We start from the raw sequence: 16390 nt of genomic DNA, 5'->3' as shown, positions 1-16390 counted from the left end.
TTTGTGAAGTGTGGTGTGGAAACACTGTAATAAGGATTTGTGATCAACGGACTTGTAACATCCACAATTTATTCTTGATGACAATATAATAGACAATACCAATGTATGGATGTCCATCTGTATTTCAAAGAAAAAGAGAAATAACCATTACAGATATAATGCATATATAACTTCTCTCTAGGAATCTTACCCTCAGTCATTATTTAAGGCAGGACACTGGCCCATAAACCTTGTCAGGGCTCCCTTGACCTCATTGTTCCTCAGACTGTAGGTGAGGAGGTACAACACAGGGGTTAAGACAGTATAAAATGCTGACACAACCTGGTCATGGTTAGCTGACCTATAGGATTTGGATCTCATGTAAGTAAAAATGCCTGCTCCATAAAACAGTCCCACCACAACCAAATGTGAGAAGCAGGTGGCAAAAGCCTTTTTGTGGGCTTCTGTAGAACACATCCGGAGAAGAGCAGCCAGGGTGAGACCATAGGAAATCTGGATGAGGGAAAGTGGGACCAGAAGCATTAACACACACCAGGTGTACACGTCAGCACAAGCCAAACGCATCAGGGTGAGCACGTCACAGAAGAAATGGTTAGTTTCACGAGCCCTGAAAAACAGGAAGCCCAGGGTGGCAGCAGCCTGCATGAGCCCATCAGCTGCTCCCAGGAACCAGGACCCCCAGGTCATTAGCAGGCATAGTCTTCAGTTCATGAGGATGGGTTATCTCAGGGGGTGGCAAATAGCCACATAGCGGTTTTAGAACATGGCCACCAGGAGGAAGCACCCACCTCCTCCCAATGTGAGGAAGAAGATCTGCACCCCACAGCCAGTGGGGGAGATGGACTTTCTCCCTCTCACGTAGTGAGCAGCCATCTTGGGCACAATAACGCAGACCAGCACTCAGTCCGTGAGGGAGAGCAGGCTCAGCAGGACATACATGGGCATGTGCAGCCGAGGGTTCCCGTGAACCAGCAGGATCATGAGGGCGTTGACCACGAGGGAGGGGAAGGTAACTGTTGGAGCCACCACAAAGAGAACGGGTGGGCTCCTGAGTGGTTAAAGAGTCCTAGAAGAATGAACTCTGAGGTGGTGTTCCCACTTTCCATGATTTCAACAGGATTGACACTGAAAACAGCGAAATAGATGAGTTTTCATCAGTCACAATGCTCCATTTCAATTACATTTTTCATGAAAATAACTGAAAATAACAAAACTTATTTCAAATACTTTATCTGCCTGTTGCAAAATCTTTTAACTAGGGTATAAAATTAATTTCAGTATTTTCTTGTTTTCAAGGTTTGAATTTTAAGTCCTTCTCAGTTTAGTTTGTTTAATTGACACAGTGAATGAGAATTCGTCATAAATCCAATTTGCTTTGTAAATGTACCTTTATGCTCTATGATAGCAACACAAACGGACAAGATATTAATTACATAATTTATAAAATATTTGTTCTAGCCTTGTATCAAACACAGTAATATTCTTGGAAGCTAAATTAAATCGGTGCATTTAACTGTAAAAGCTAAGTACTTGATAATGGAGTTATACCTATGTAACATTTCAAAACTTATTGAAACTTACCAAAATCAGATAATTTTTCCTGATGTTGAGTAATCTTAGGAGGCATTCTTTCCTTTCCAAACAAGACAGCTTATTTCCCCTGGTCTAGGAACTGACAGACCTGAGTCTGCAGATGGAAACATAACTACTTGGAATTGGCAGTGCCTTTAGCTTGAATGTATCACGTTATACACTGAAAACAAGAGTGACCTTCTTTGAATGCTTTCTCCCAAAGCAAGTCTGTACTGCTTAGTGCGCTCTCATTTACTATATAAAGGCACTCGTGTAATGACACTGTTTCCCCTCAAATTCACCGAAATATAGTATCTTCTGATAAAGAAGAAAAAATAAAAACTCTTTCGTTTATCACCCAACACAGAGATAAATTACTTTCCTCCTCGGTGCCAAGAGAACACATATTTGAAGACAATTTCATTTCTTATCTGCTGGTACTGGAACTATTTATTCTTTTTAAATAAATATGATCAGAGACGGACATGGTAATTCAGTCTCAAGGATCTGATGTCATTCAATGAAGTGACATGGCAGCAGGAGTCCCCATCCTCCATGGTCATTCCTTCTCCCCACTACACACAGCCCTCCTGTACTGGAAGGCCAATGAAGACAGACAAAGGCAGTGCCAAGCCACACTTAATCCCCAGCCCCACTGCGGGAGCATCATTGTTGTACGGGCGGCATTCTGCTTGAGGGTTTCAGTTGGTTGACTCAAAGTTAGACATCACAGAGCCCACTTCCTCTTTGCATTTTCCAAAACTTTTCTATCTGCCAAGCCCTATATTTGTGACTTGCACTCTGAACACCTAGTAACTAATTCTCCTGACTCATTTCTTTGATTGGTAGACTTCTTATTTTCCATTATTCTGATCTCTCCTTGTTGAATGTTGACAAAACTTTAAACTTGTTTAAAAATCAATGCATAAAAAGTAAATGGTGCCTTTGTGCGAGCGTGTGTGTGTGACTGTGTGTGTATGTGTGTGTGTGTGTGTAGTAAGAGAGCACTTGAGAAAGAGAAAGAACATTTTTAAGAGGTGGGAGTCTGAATGCCACTTACTATTTAGTTTTTTAAAACAACAATAAAATATAAGGCAAGTTACTATTAAAAATCTGTAGTTTAGTCATTGTAGGGTGTCGGGTCATTTTCTTAAAATAATTTTTGCTATTATTGTGCCCATTTTTAAGTATTCTGTAGTACAGTGATATGCATATTTGCATTTTTTCTGCAACCATCACCAATATTCATTGCCAGGACCCTATGCATATTCTCAAACTGAAAATACGTGCCCATAAAACAGTGATCCTCTATACCCCCTGCCCCCAGGAACTGGCAGACACCTTACTACTACTATTCTGTCTCTTTAAATTTGACTATTATGGTATCATCAGATAAGTGGAATTATACAAAATTTGCCCTTTTGTGACTGGTTTATTTCATTAGCATAACATCCTCAACCCTCATCCACTCTACAAATGTGTCAGAATTTCATTCCTTCCTTAGGTGAATAATATATTCCTTTGTATGTGTAATGTTTTCCTTGTTAATTCCATCCATCTATGGACGTTTGGGTTGATAGATACTGCATTAATATTCCTAACACTACTTTCACAATCTGTGAATGAGTCAGTTTTCCACTGATTTAAGTATCTGTAAACCAACACAAGTAAGATATTAAGAAATAATTCCTAACTAAATTGCCAACGCATAAAAAGTGTGGTTGGAAATAAAAATGAAGAATTAGCTCATCTTGCAAGTAAAGAATAGTGGCACTAAGTGGAAGAATGAAAGTTTAACATTGACTAGTGCAGGAACAGGAAAATTGACTACTCTAGAAAATAAGTGTTTTTCTTTTTTCACTATGTCTTCATAAAACTTTTCTTCCCTCTGTTCCCAGACTTTTGCTTAGAATATTTCTAAAACTTCTAGATCTTTTTTTTCAGCCTCATAATCATCTCTTTGACAATGCTAATAGAAGGCACAAAGATACACCCTTCCTATTATATAGTTATCACAGAAAATTTAGAATAGTATCTATAATTTTCCTTCTACATTTTTCGGATCCTTGTTGCCCTAACATTAAAACTGAACTCTTTTTCTTTAGGATGCTGAGATGATTAACCAACCTATGCTCTAAAAGCTAAAATAGTAGCATTCAAATCATTCACTGGACTGAATTGACTGTTTATTACTATAGTTTTTACCTGATGACTGTGTCAGCTTGCATACATTTCAGTTCTTCAGATTGTAGAATAGACAAATAGAGGCTTTTATCTGTGAATCTATATGTAGTAAACAGCAGAACTATGGATTTTCTATGGTTCAAAAGTCATTCTATGGAAAGGGATGAAATATTTGTCAACCACATATAAGGGCTTAATATCCAAAAACGTATTAAAAGAACATACACAACTCAGTATCACAAGAGCAAATAATCTAATTAGAAAATGAAGAACGGACCTGAGTATAATTTTTCCAAAGTGGATATGCAAATGGCCAACAGGTATTGAAAAGGTGCCTCAACATCACTAATGGACAGAGAACTAGAAATCGAAACCATAACCAGATATCACCTCACATATCTCACCATGGCTCTTGTCAGACAGACAACAAATATTAACAAGATAAGGGAAAAAGTATCTCTCAGAAACTGTTGATGTAAATGTAAAATGGACCAGATTACAGAATACAGTATGGTGGTGACTCAGAAACTTAAAATATAAACCCCACTTGATGCAGCAATACCACTGCTGGGATGTACCTGAAATAACAGAAATCAGTATATCAAAGAGGATCTGCAGACCCATGTTCATAGCTGCATTACTCACAAAAGCTGAGCTATAGAAACAACCTAAAAGATCTTTGAAGGAGAAGTACACAAATAAAATTATATACACACAACATCCATGGTATATAATTGAGCAGTAAAAAAAGAAGGAAGTTTTGCCATTGGTGACCAAATAGGGGAATCCGGAAGGCATTATGCTAAGTGAGGTCAGCCAGACAGAAAGACAAATACTGTATGGCCTCACTTACATGTGGAATTTAAAAAACAAGCAAACAACTTCATATTTACAGAGAATACAATGGTAGCCGCCTCGGGCTTCAGTGAGGGAATGAATGTCTAACGATAAAAATTTTTTATTATAAAAAAAAGTTAAGAGGCTGAGCCAACATGGCGGTGTGAGTAAGACAGAGGGAATCTCCTCCCAAAAACATATATTTTTGAAAATACAACAAATACAACTAATCCTAAAAGAGAGAACAGAAGACACAGGACAACAGCCAGACTACATCCACACGTGCGAGAGCCCAGCGCCTGGTGAAACGGGTAAGATACAACACCGGCCCATTGGGACACGAGCATGCTTCCCCCCAGCTCCTGGCGGAAGGGAGAGGGAGCCCAGGGCTGCTAAACACACAGCACCAGCTACCTGCACCAGAGCACAGACACAGTGCACACATGGAGGGCTAGAAACTAGGGAAACAGGGAAGCAGGACGGCTGAGCAGGTTCCGAAGCTGATGCCCCTGTGACAAAGAAAAGCGAGTACTTTATGAAAGTCTTAAAGGAACAGGGACAGAACAGCTGGACGAAAACAACACAGGTCACAGCCCACTGGCTGGAAATTACAGGGAAAACCGGGTGAACTAACCTCCTGGGCAACAGCTCTGAGACCCCTGACAGAGGTAAACAGCCAAACAGCCCCCTGTCCATTATCCCTCCGGGTGCTGCGAAAGCAGAGAAGCAGCCTAAGTCTGGTCACGCCCTCAGAAAGGGAGCTTTCTCCACTATGGCTGGCCAAGACACAAAGACCCAAACTACACGCAATTACCCAACACAAGCCACTAGGGGTCGCAGTTGTACCATTAAAGAAAGGCCAGTAGCAAGTGAAAAGTTTGGCCCTCCCAGCTGACAGTCAATAGCACCTGTCAACATGAAAAGGCAAAAAAATATGATTCAGACAAGAATAACCCATACAGCTTTGGCATCTGCTATATCTTCCCCTGAGAAGGAACCTGGGGAGATAGATCTAACCAGTCATCCTGAAAAAGAATGCAAAACAAAGTCATAACGATGCTGATGGTATTGTAGAGAAATATGCAAGAACTAAGGAAGGATAATACAGAAATAAAACAAGCTCTGGAAGGACTTCAAGGACGAGATGCAAGAGACCATTAATGGACTAGAAAAAAGAGAACAGGAATGCAGAGAAGCTGATGTAGAGAGAGATAAAAGGATCTCCAGGAATGAAAGAATTCTAAGAGAGCTGAGTAACCAATCAAAATGGAACAACATCTGCATTATAGGGGTACAAGAAGAAGAAGAGAGAGAAAAAGGGATAGAAAGTGTCTTTGAAGAAATGATTGCCAAAAACTTCCCCAAACTAGGGGAAGAAATAGCCTCTCAGACCACAGAGGTACACAGAGCTCCCATGACAAGGGATCTAAGGAGGGCAACACCAAGACACATAATAATTAAATGGCAAAGATCAAAGACAAGGACAAAGTATTAAAGGCAGCCAGAGAGAATAAAATGGTTACATGCAAAGGAAAACCCATCAGGCTATCATCAGAATTCTCAACAGAAACCCTATAGGCCAGAAGAGAATGGGATGATATACTTAATGCAATGAAACAGAAGGGCCTCGAACCAAGACTACTGTATCCAGCACGAATAGCATTTAAATATGAAGGAGGGATTAAACAATTTCCAGACAAGCAAAAGTTGAGGGAACTTGACTCCCACAAACAACTTCTACAGGGCATCTTACAGGGACTGCTCTAGATGGGAGCACTCTTAAAAAGAGCACAGAATAAAATACACAACATATGCAGAAGGCAGGAGGAGGGAAAAGAAGGGAGAGAAATAAGGAATCATCAGACCGTGTTTATAATAGCTCAACAAGTGAGTTAAGTTAGACAGTAAGATAGTAAAGAAGCTAACCCTGAACCTTTGGTAACCACAAACTTAAAGCCTGCAATGGGAATAAGTTCATACCTTTCAATAATCACCCTAAATGTAAATGTACTGAATGCACCAATCAAAAGACACAGAATGATAGAATGGATAAAAAAGCAAGATCCATCCATATGCTGCTTACAAGAGACTCACCTCAAACCCAAAGACATGCACAGACTTAAAGTCAAGAGATGGAAAAAGATATTTCATGCAGAAAGCAGGTGTTGCAATTCTGGTATCAGACAAAACAGACTTCAAAATAAAGAAAGTAACAAAAGACAAAGAAGGATATTACATAATGATAAAGGGCTCAGTCCAACAAGAGGATATAAAAATTATAAATATATATGCACACAATGCAGGAGCACCAACATACGTGTAACAAATACTAACAGAACTAAAGGAGGAAATAGAATGCAATGAGTTCATTCTAGGAGACTTCAACACACCACTCACTCCAAAGGACAGATCCACTGGACAGAAAATAAGTAAAGAAACAGAGGCACTGAACAACACACAAGAACACACGGACCTAATAGACATTTACAGAACTCTACCTCCAAAAGCAACAGGATACACATTCTTTTCAAGTGAACATGGAACATTCTCCAGAAAAGACCACATACCAGACCACAAAAAGAGCCTCAGTAATTCCAAAATATTGAAATCCTACCAACCAACTCTTCAGACCACAAAGGCATAAAACTAGAAATAAACTGTACGAAAAAAGCAAAAACGCTCACAAACACATGGAGGCTTAACAACATGCTCCTAAATAATAAATGGATCAATGAACAAATCAAAATGGAGATCCAACAATATATGGAAACCGATGACAAGAACCACACACAGCCCTAACTACTGTGGGACACAGGAAAAGCAGCCTTAAGAGGAAAGTATATAGCAATCCAGGCATATTTAGAAAAGGAAGAACAATCCCAAATGTATGGTCTAATGTCATAATTATCGTAATTGGAAAAAGAAGAACAAATGAGGCCTAAGGTCAGCAGAAGGAGGGACATAATAAAGATCAGAAAAGAAATAAATAAAATTGAGAAGAAAAACAAAAAGAAAAAATCAATGAAACCAAGAGCTGGTTCTTCGAGAAAATGAACAAAATAGATAAGCCTCTAGCCAGACTTATTAAGAGGAAAAGAGAGTCAACACAAATCAACAGTATCAGAAACGAGAAAGGAAAAATCACGACGGAACCCACAGAAATACAAAGAATTATTAGAGACTAGTATGAAAACCTATATGCTAACAAGCTCGAAAACTTAGGAGAAATGGACCACTTCCTAGAAAAATACATCTTTCCAAGACTGACCCAGAAAGAAGTAGAAAATCTAAACAGACCATTTACCAGCAACGAAACTGAAGAGGTAATCAAATAAATACAAAAGAACAAAACCCCTGGGAAAGATGGATTTACCTCGGAATTTTATCAGACATATAGGGAAGACATAATACATATTCTCCTTAAAGTTTTCCAAAAAATAGAAGAGGAGTGAACACTCCCAAACTCATTCTATGAAGCTAACACCAACCTAATACCAAAACCAGACAAAGACCCCACCAAAAAAGAAAACTACAGACCAATATCCCTGATTAACGTAGACGCAAAAATACTCAACAAAATTTTAGCAAACCGAATTCAAAAATACATCAAAAGGATCGTACACCATGACCAAGTGGGATTCATCCCAGGGATGCAAGGATGGCACAACATTCGAAAGTCCATCAACATCATCAACCACATCAACAAAAATAAAGACAAAACTCACATGATCAACTCCATTGATGCTGAAAAAGCATTTGAAAAAGTTCAACATCCATTCATGATAAAAACTCTCAACAAAATGGGAATAGAATTCATGTAAATCAACATAATAAATGCAATTTATGATAAACCAACAGCCAACATTATACTGAACAGCGAGAAGCTGAAAGCTTTTCCTCTGAGATCGGGAACAAGACAGGAATGCCCCCTCTCCCCACTGTTATTTAACATAGTACTGGAGGTCCTGGCCATGGCAAACAGACAAAAAAAAAAATACAAAAAATCCAGATTGGTAAAAAAGAAGTCAAACTGTCACTATTTGCAGATGACATCATACTGTACATAAAAAACCTAAAGACTCCACCCCAAAACTACGAGACCTGATATCGGAATACAGCAAAGTTGCAGGATACAAAATCAACACATATATATCTGTGGCTTTCCTATACTCTAACAATGAAGCAACAGAAAGAGAAATCATTAAAAAAACTCCATTCACAAATGCATCAAAAAAAAAAAATACATAGGAATAAACCTAACCGAAGAAGTGAAAGACTTATACTCTGAAAACTACAAGTCACTCTTAAGAGAAATTAAAGGGGAAACTAAAAAATGGAAACTAATCCAATGCTCATGGCTAGGAAGAATTAATATAATCAAAATGCCCATCCTGACCAAAGCAATATACAGATTTGATGCAATCCCTATGGAACTACCAGCAACATTCTTCAATGAACTGGAACAAATAATTCAAAAATACATATGGAAGCACCAAAGACCCCGAATAGCCAAAGCAATCCTGAGAAAGAAGAATAAAGTAGGGGGAATCTCACTCCCCAACTTCAAGCTCTACTATAAAGCCAGAGTAATCAAGACAATTTGGTACTGTCAAAACAACAGAACCACAGACCAATGGAGCAGACTAGAAAATCCAGACATTAACTCAGACATATATGGTCAATTAATATTTGATAAAGGAGCCATGGACATACAAAGGTGAAATGACAGTCTCTTCAGCAGATGGTGCTGGCAAAACAGGACAGCTAAATGTAGGAGAATGAAACTGGACCATTGTCTTACCCCATATACTAAAGTAAACTCAAAATGGATCAAAGACCTGAAAGTGAGTCATGAAACCATTAAACTCATGGAAAAAAACATAGGCAAAAAACTCTTAGACATAAACATGAGTGACCTCTTCTTGAACATATCTCCCCGGGCAAGGAAAACAACAGCAAAAATGAATGAGTGGGACTATATTAAGCTGAAAAGCTTCTGTACAGCAAAAGACACCATCAATAGAATAAAAAGGAACCCTACAGTATGGGAGAGTATATTTGAAAATAACAGATCTGATAAAGGCTTGACATCCAGAATATATAAGGAGCTCACACGCCTCAACAAACAAAAAACAAATAACCCAATTAAAAAATGGGCAGAGGAACTGAACAGACAGTTCTCCAAAAAAGAAATACAGATGGCCAACAGACACATGAAAAGATGCTGCACATCACTAATTATCAGAGAAATGCAAATTAAAACTACAATGAGGTATCACCTCACACCAGTAAGGATGGCTGCCATCCAAAAGACAACAAACAACAAATGTTGGCAAGGATTTGGAGAAAGGGGAACCCTCCTACACTTCTGGTGGGAATGTAAATTAGTTCAACCATTGTGGAAAGCAGTATGGAGGTACATTAAAATGCTCAAAACAGACTTACCATTTGACCCAGGAATTGCACTCCTAGGAATATACCCTATGAATGCAGCAATCAAGTTTGAGTAAGACCAACGCACCCCTATGTTTATCACAGCACTATTTACAATAGCCAAGAATTCGGAGCAACCTAAATGTCCATCGATAGATGAATGGATAAAGAAGATGTGGTACATATACACAATGGAATACTACTCAGCCATAAGAAAAGGGCAAATCCTACCATTTGCAGCAACATGGATGGAGCTGGAGGGTATTATGCTCAGAGAAACAAGCCAAGCGAAGTAAGAGAAATACCAAATGATCTCACTCATCTGTGGAGTATAAGAACAAAGAAAAAACTGAAGGAACAAAACAGCAGTTGAATCATAGAACTCAAGAATGGACTAAGAGGTACCAAAGGGAAAGGGACTGGGGTGGATGGGTGGGTAGTGAGGGATAAGGGTTGGGGAGAAGAAGGAGGATATTAAGATTACCACGCATGAGGCTTGTGGGAGAAAGGGGAGGGCTGTACAACACAGAGAAGACAAGTAGTGATTCTACAACATTTTGCTATGCTGGTGGACAGTGACTGAAAAGGGGTTTATAGGGGGGACCTTGTGTAGGGGAGAGCATAGTATACATTCTATTTGTCATGTAAGTATAGATTAATGATAACAAAAAAAAAAAAAGAAAAAGGAGTTCTTTTTGGTGACCTCCAATGAGTTCTTGACCATGGTATAAAGGGCATATAAAAGTGTAGGCAAAGGGTCTGTTTGTGTTTAAACAGAGGATCAAAGCCTAATTTATTTGGCTACCCCAAAAATCAACTAAGATACGATATGAAAAAGAACTTCAAACATCAGCACTCTCTGGAAGACTCATGCCAGAAGATGATCATCAAAAACCCCCAACAAAAATCCACACACCGCTACAGGTGTAGATGCACTCATCCCACCAGTTTCTGGACTTGTCATGGGAATGAAGGAGATATCTAAGCTGGCCTGTGCATACAGTAAAACAACAAATTTGACTGGATTTATACTGTTGGAACTCAACCAATAAATAGGAGAAGTGCGAATTGTAGCGCTCCAAAATCTTACAACTACAGACTATTTAATGTCAAAAGAACATATGGGATGTAAACAGTCCCCAGGAATGGGTTGTTTTAATTTGTCTGATTTCTGTCAAACTGTTCAAGTTCAGCTGGACAATATCCACCATATCATAGATAAGTTTTCACAAATGGCTAAGGTGCCTAACTGGTTTTCTTGGTTTCAGTGGAGATGGCTGGTAATTACAGGTATGCTTTGGTTATGTAACTGTACTCCTATTATGTTAATGTATGTGCACAATTTAATTAGTAGTTTAAACCCTATACATGCTGAAGTTACTCTACAAGAAGGTCTGTCAAAGAAATAATCAATCTTCCCATGTTTTCTTCCACCAGCCACTTCTATAGCTTTTCTTCTTCCTTCCTAATTACAACCCTTAAATAGAATTCATGCCTCATATCGAATTTACCGAGTATCATAATTCTTCCAAGTGGTAAAGATACCTCAAGATAAATGCTGGGCATAGAAGCCACAGGGCATAAATATGCAAAGAAGTAAAAAGCTAACCTTTTCAAACAATAAGGCTTCTCTCTCACTTACCAAATTTACATTTCCCTGTATGTTCCTGGAAGATGACTGGTTAGCCAGAGATGGGTAAGATTCCTCAAGGGAGGAACAACCTAAGACAGGCACAGTCACAGGGGGGCCTTCAGGTGAGAAATTGGGGATCAACAGAGGTGAGGCTTAGAACCTCACCCCCCCTTTTCTGAGAGAAATCTTCTGCATATGTAGATGTTTTATTGCCCTTGTCAAGCTTGGATTAACACATAGTCTACAGGCACACACCACCGTGATCATCTACATTTGCTCTCTTACAACACTAAACTATGTTTTCTACCTTTATCTTGTATCTACCTACCACTTCAGCAATTTATTAAAAATAATAATAATAAAGAGAGAAATGTGGTATCCACATATAAATCAAGTATAAAAATCAAATGAGTGTTCATATTTGAACTGACTGTTTATAGTTCATAATGCATGAGCATAACTGAAAGTTTCTGTGATGACTGCCCTTGTACTGTTCACCATGTAACTCATTCACTATGTAAGAACTTGTACTCCATGTAAGAACTTGTTCGTTATGCTTCTGAAGATTGGAGACTGATGGAAATTAGTGGATTACTGTTTGTGCATTGAGCATTAACTCCCCTATGCAGAATTTTATTGTTGTTAACAACCATTTGATCAATAAATATGAGAGATGCGCTCAAAAAAAAAAGTTCAGATTATCTTATGTAGAGCTTTGTGACTGTAGTTAATAATATATTATTCTGTATTTATCACTTGCTTGAAATAAATCTTATAAATTATCGGTAACACACAATGAGTTAATTCTCTGAGCTATGTGAGTTGCTGATGCATTAACTATGCTCATCTTGGCAATGATTCAACTATATATATACTTATATATAAATATATATATATGTAATTTTCACATTGTATACTTTATTTTTATTTTTTAATGATATACAATATCATATTTGTTTCAAAGTACAATATAATGACTCAATAAATATATATATAAATACAATTATATTTGTCAATCATCCCAAAATAAAAGCTGTTTAAAAAGCAAAACCAATCACATCATAAAATCAAGAACAAAAAGAGAGTTAGAGGACTGATACTGACGAATGTCAGGACTTGGGAAGCTAAAGATAGTGCGGTAATGACCAAAAACATAAAATAGGTCAATGCAATACTATAGAAAGCTCAGAATAAGACCTCTGTAAATATAATCAACTCATCTTTGACAAAGGAGCAGATTGTTTATTCAACTAAAAATGTTGCTGGAAAAACTTGGCATGAAAAAACTTTCCAAATATAGACTGTGCACAGTTACAGAATTTAATTCTAAATGGATCTTAGACCTGAATGCAAAGCGTTGTAGTATAAAACCCTGCTAGATAGCCTAAGAGAAAGCCTAGATAACCTTAGTTATATGAGGCCTTTTTAGATACAACATCAAAGGCAGGATTCATGAAAGCAAATGTTGGTAACCTGGACTACAGCAAAATTAGAAAATTTAAAACTCCTGAGAAAGAAAATCTCAAGAGAAATAGAAGACAAGCAACAGGCTGGGAGAAATAATTTGTGGAAGACATATAGGATAAAAGACCCTTATTCAAAATATGCAAAGAAAAAATAAAATTCAACAATAAGAAAACAAACACTCCCACTGAAAATTGTGCACTTCACTAACGAAGACAGACAGGTATCAAATAAATGTTTGAAAAGATGCTCTATATCTTATGTCATCAAGAAAATAAAAATAAAAACAATGAGATACCACTGCACACAATTGGAATGGCCAGTTCCAGACATTAATAGAAATGCTGCCGAGAAGGTGCAGCACCAGGAAGTCGTACATATTAGTAATAGGAATTCAAAATGGAAGCTAGTTTTGGTCGGGTTTCACAAACCATATATACTTTATTCATGTGGTCCAGCAAACATGTTCCTTGGTATTTACCCAAAGGAGTTGAAAACTTATGTACACAAATGAAAATGCAAAAAAATATCTATAGCAGCTTTGTTCTTAATTGCTAAAACTTGGAACAAGCCAAGGTGGCATTCAGCAGGTGGAAAGGTAAATGAATGTGGTGCATGCAGACAATGGGATATTATTCATAAATAAAAGGAAACAAGTTGTATAGCTATAAAAAGACATGGAGAAACTTAAATGAACATTACTAAGTAAAATAAGCTAATTTCAAAATGTTCTTCATTGCATGATTCCAACTGAATCACATTCTGCAAAACCAAAAGTTATGGATAATGGAAGAATTCAGTGGCTGCCAGAAGCTAATGGAAGTAAGGGAGAAAAGTAGGCAAAGCAAAGAAGATTCTGGGGGTAGTAAAATGCTCTGTGTGATGTTATACTCATAGTAAATGTCCTTCTACATTTATACAACTCATAGAATATAAAACACTAAGATAGAAACCCTAATGTAAACTATGGATGTTGAGTAATTATGAGATGTAAACATTACATTGTTGGTTTAAAAGAAGTGTGACTCTAGTTAGTTATATTGCTCTTGTGGGAGGCTATGCATTTGTCGGTATAAGGGTTATGTGGAAAATCTCTATACCTCACAATCAATTTTGTTACAAACCTAAAAATCTTCTGAAAAGAGTCTTCAAAAGATTTTAAGTAAAAATATTACCAAACACTGGACATTTAATTATTGATGATAATTGTTATTGAAATAAAAGATGGAATACCTAATGCTTTTGGGTGAATAGTCCCTTCAGAAACATTTCCAGAGACTTTTTTATGGCATTATTTCTTAGAGTATATATCATGGGATTAAAGGTTGGGGGAGCCATGGTGTAGAACACAGAAATGACAGGGTCAAAAATGGAAGGGGCTTGTGAAATTGGCCACAGGTATGCAGAGAAACCAGTGGAGAGAAATAATACAATCACAATCAGATGTGGAAGGCAAGTGGAGAAGGCTTTTGACTGACCTTCTGTTGATGGCATTTTCTTGACAGTGGAGAAGATGTAGACATAGGAAATAATGATGAAAATAAAACAGCAGATATCCAATACCACACTAATGAGGATAGGTACAATCTCTCTTATTATGTTTTCTGAGCAAGAAATAGCCAATAACTGTGGGATATCACAAAAAAAAATGATGGACCACGTTAGAACCACAGTAGGATAAGGAGAAGGTACCGGCTGTGTGCATGGCGTCAGATCCCCACCCAGCCAGGACAAGTCTGTCAACTGAACACACGTATTCACTTTAATGATGACCTCTTAGTGCAGGGGGTGGCATATGGCAGCATAGCGGTCAAAGCACATCACGGTGAGGAGATTCAGCTCTGCAGTCGCTAAAAACACAAGCAGAAAGACCTGGGCTACACAGCCAAGAAATGAGATGGAGTTTCTGTGAGTCAAGGAGTTGGCAATGGATTTGGGAATTGTGAATGTAACTAGGCAGAGATCTAAGAAGGACAAATTCTTCAGGAAGAAGTACATGGGGGTGCAGAGACGCTTGTCCAAAGTTATGATCATGATAATGAGGATATTTTCCATTAGTGCAAAGAAGTATATCTAGATGAAGAGCACTGAGTGCAAAATGTACATATTTTCATTGGTAGAAAATCCAGTGAGGATAAATTCTGTCACAGCTGTGAGATTTGTTGTGCTTGGAGACATAACTCTGTATTTAAAAAAAAGAGAAATGAAACGTCATTTTCAAGTCCTTCCATATTCAACTTATAAGATATTTCTGTATTCATATAGTCATCACACAATCTATTTAACAAAAATGTTACTCCTACCATGTGGGTTGATCACCAACAGTACCTGAATAACACTGCATTATTGAACCACTTTATACTCAGTGCACATGCACGTGCCATTTTTATTACCCAAATATGTTCTATGAAAGATGCTGAAGGACTGAAAATTTGAACCGACCTTAACGTAAGTGTCCTGATGAAAAGCACCCTCCCCATATCTATAAATGAATCTTGAGAAACAAACTGATAACTGCTAAATTGTGTCCTAATCTTAATATCCTTACATCCTATCCCGTGACTAACAATATTTGTTTCAGCACATCTTCCAATAAATTGAACAGTAAACAATTCTTTAAAAAAATGAATTACAGACTTTCCTCAATCCTATAAACTAACCTACATTCTCTCTACAAAATACTTAATCTGGAGATGTTCTTACATTTAACATTTTAGTATAGAGATAGATCTAACTATGTTTTTCACATTCATAATACTCAAATTATTTATCGTAAAAGTAGGTGGTTTTATTCATATATGCATTATGGTTCTATATGACACATATCCTGATTATGTTAGGTTACAAATCCTACAGGGTATGACCTGAGATTGTTGGCTTCATGTTCATCCATTTATCACCTCCTCTTATTTTCCACTTTATCTGACTTTTTCCCCATATCTAATAAGTTAAAAGTGTTTCTCTATAATCTTTTTTCTTTTTCATGTCTGAACTTCCAGTCCCACAATTACATGAACTTGCAAGCATGATATTTTCCACGTTCACCTATTCCCCATTTTTTTCCTACCTCTTTCTATCCCTAACATAAGATGAAGGCAAATATGTGGTGGGGGAGAAGGGACCATTTATAGCTGGAATTAAATTCAGTCTTGGTCTGCCGAGTGTAATTGTCCTCTTTTTGCAGTAACACATTGATACCTTCTGTTTGTACAGATTTTGTTCATCAACCTTCATGCAAATGTGGTAAAATATTAAGCCTTTACTATA

General features: G+C 37.6%; 2 pseudogenes; both read right to left on the bottom strand.

Moving 5' to 3' along the window:
* Positions 1-192: 192 nt before the first annotated feature.
* LOC130680480 (olfactory receptor 2T8-like) lies at positions 193-1106 on the bottom strand (annotated as a pseudogene).
* A 13250-nt stretch (positions 1107-14356) lies between these two features.
* Positions 14357-15301, bottom strand: LOC130680250 (olfactory receptor 14A16-like; annotated as a pseudogene).
* Between the last annotated feature and the right edge of the window lie 1089 nt (positions 15302-16390).

The sequence above is a fragment of the Manis pentadactyla genome, chromosome 13 (assembly GCF_030020395.1).
Source record: "Manis pentadactyla isolate mManPen7 chromosome 13, mManPen7.hap1, whole genome shotgun sequence".
NCBI classification, from domain to species: Eukaryota; Metazoa; Chordata; class Mammalia; order Pholidota; family Manidae; genus Manis; species Manis pentadactyla.
The sequence above is the reverse complement of the archived record's forward strand: the minus strand, read 5'-3'. Positions and strand labels throughout refer to the sequence as shown.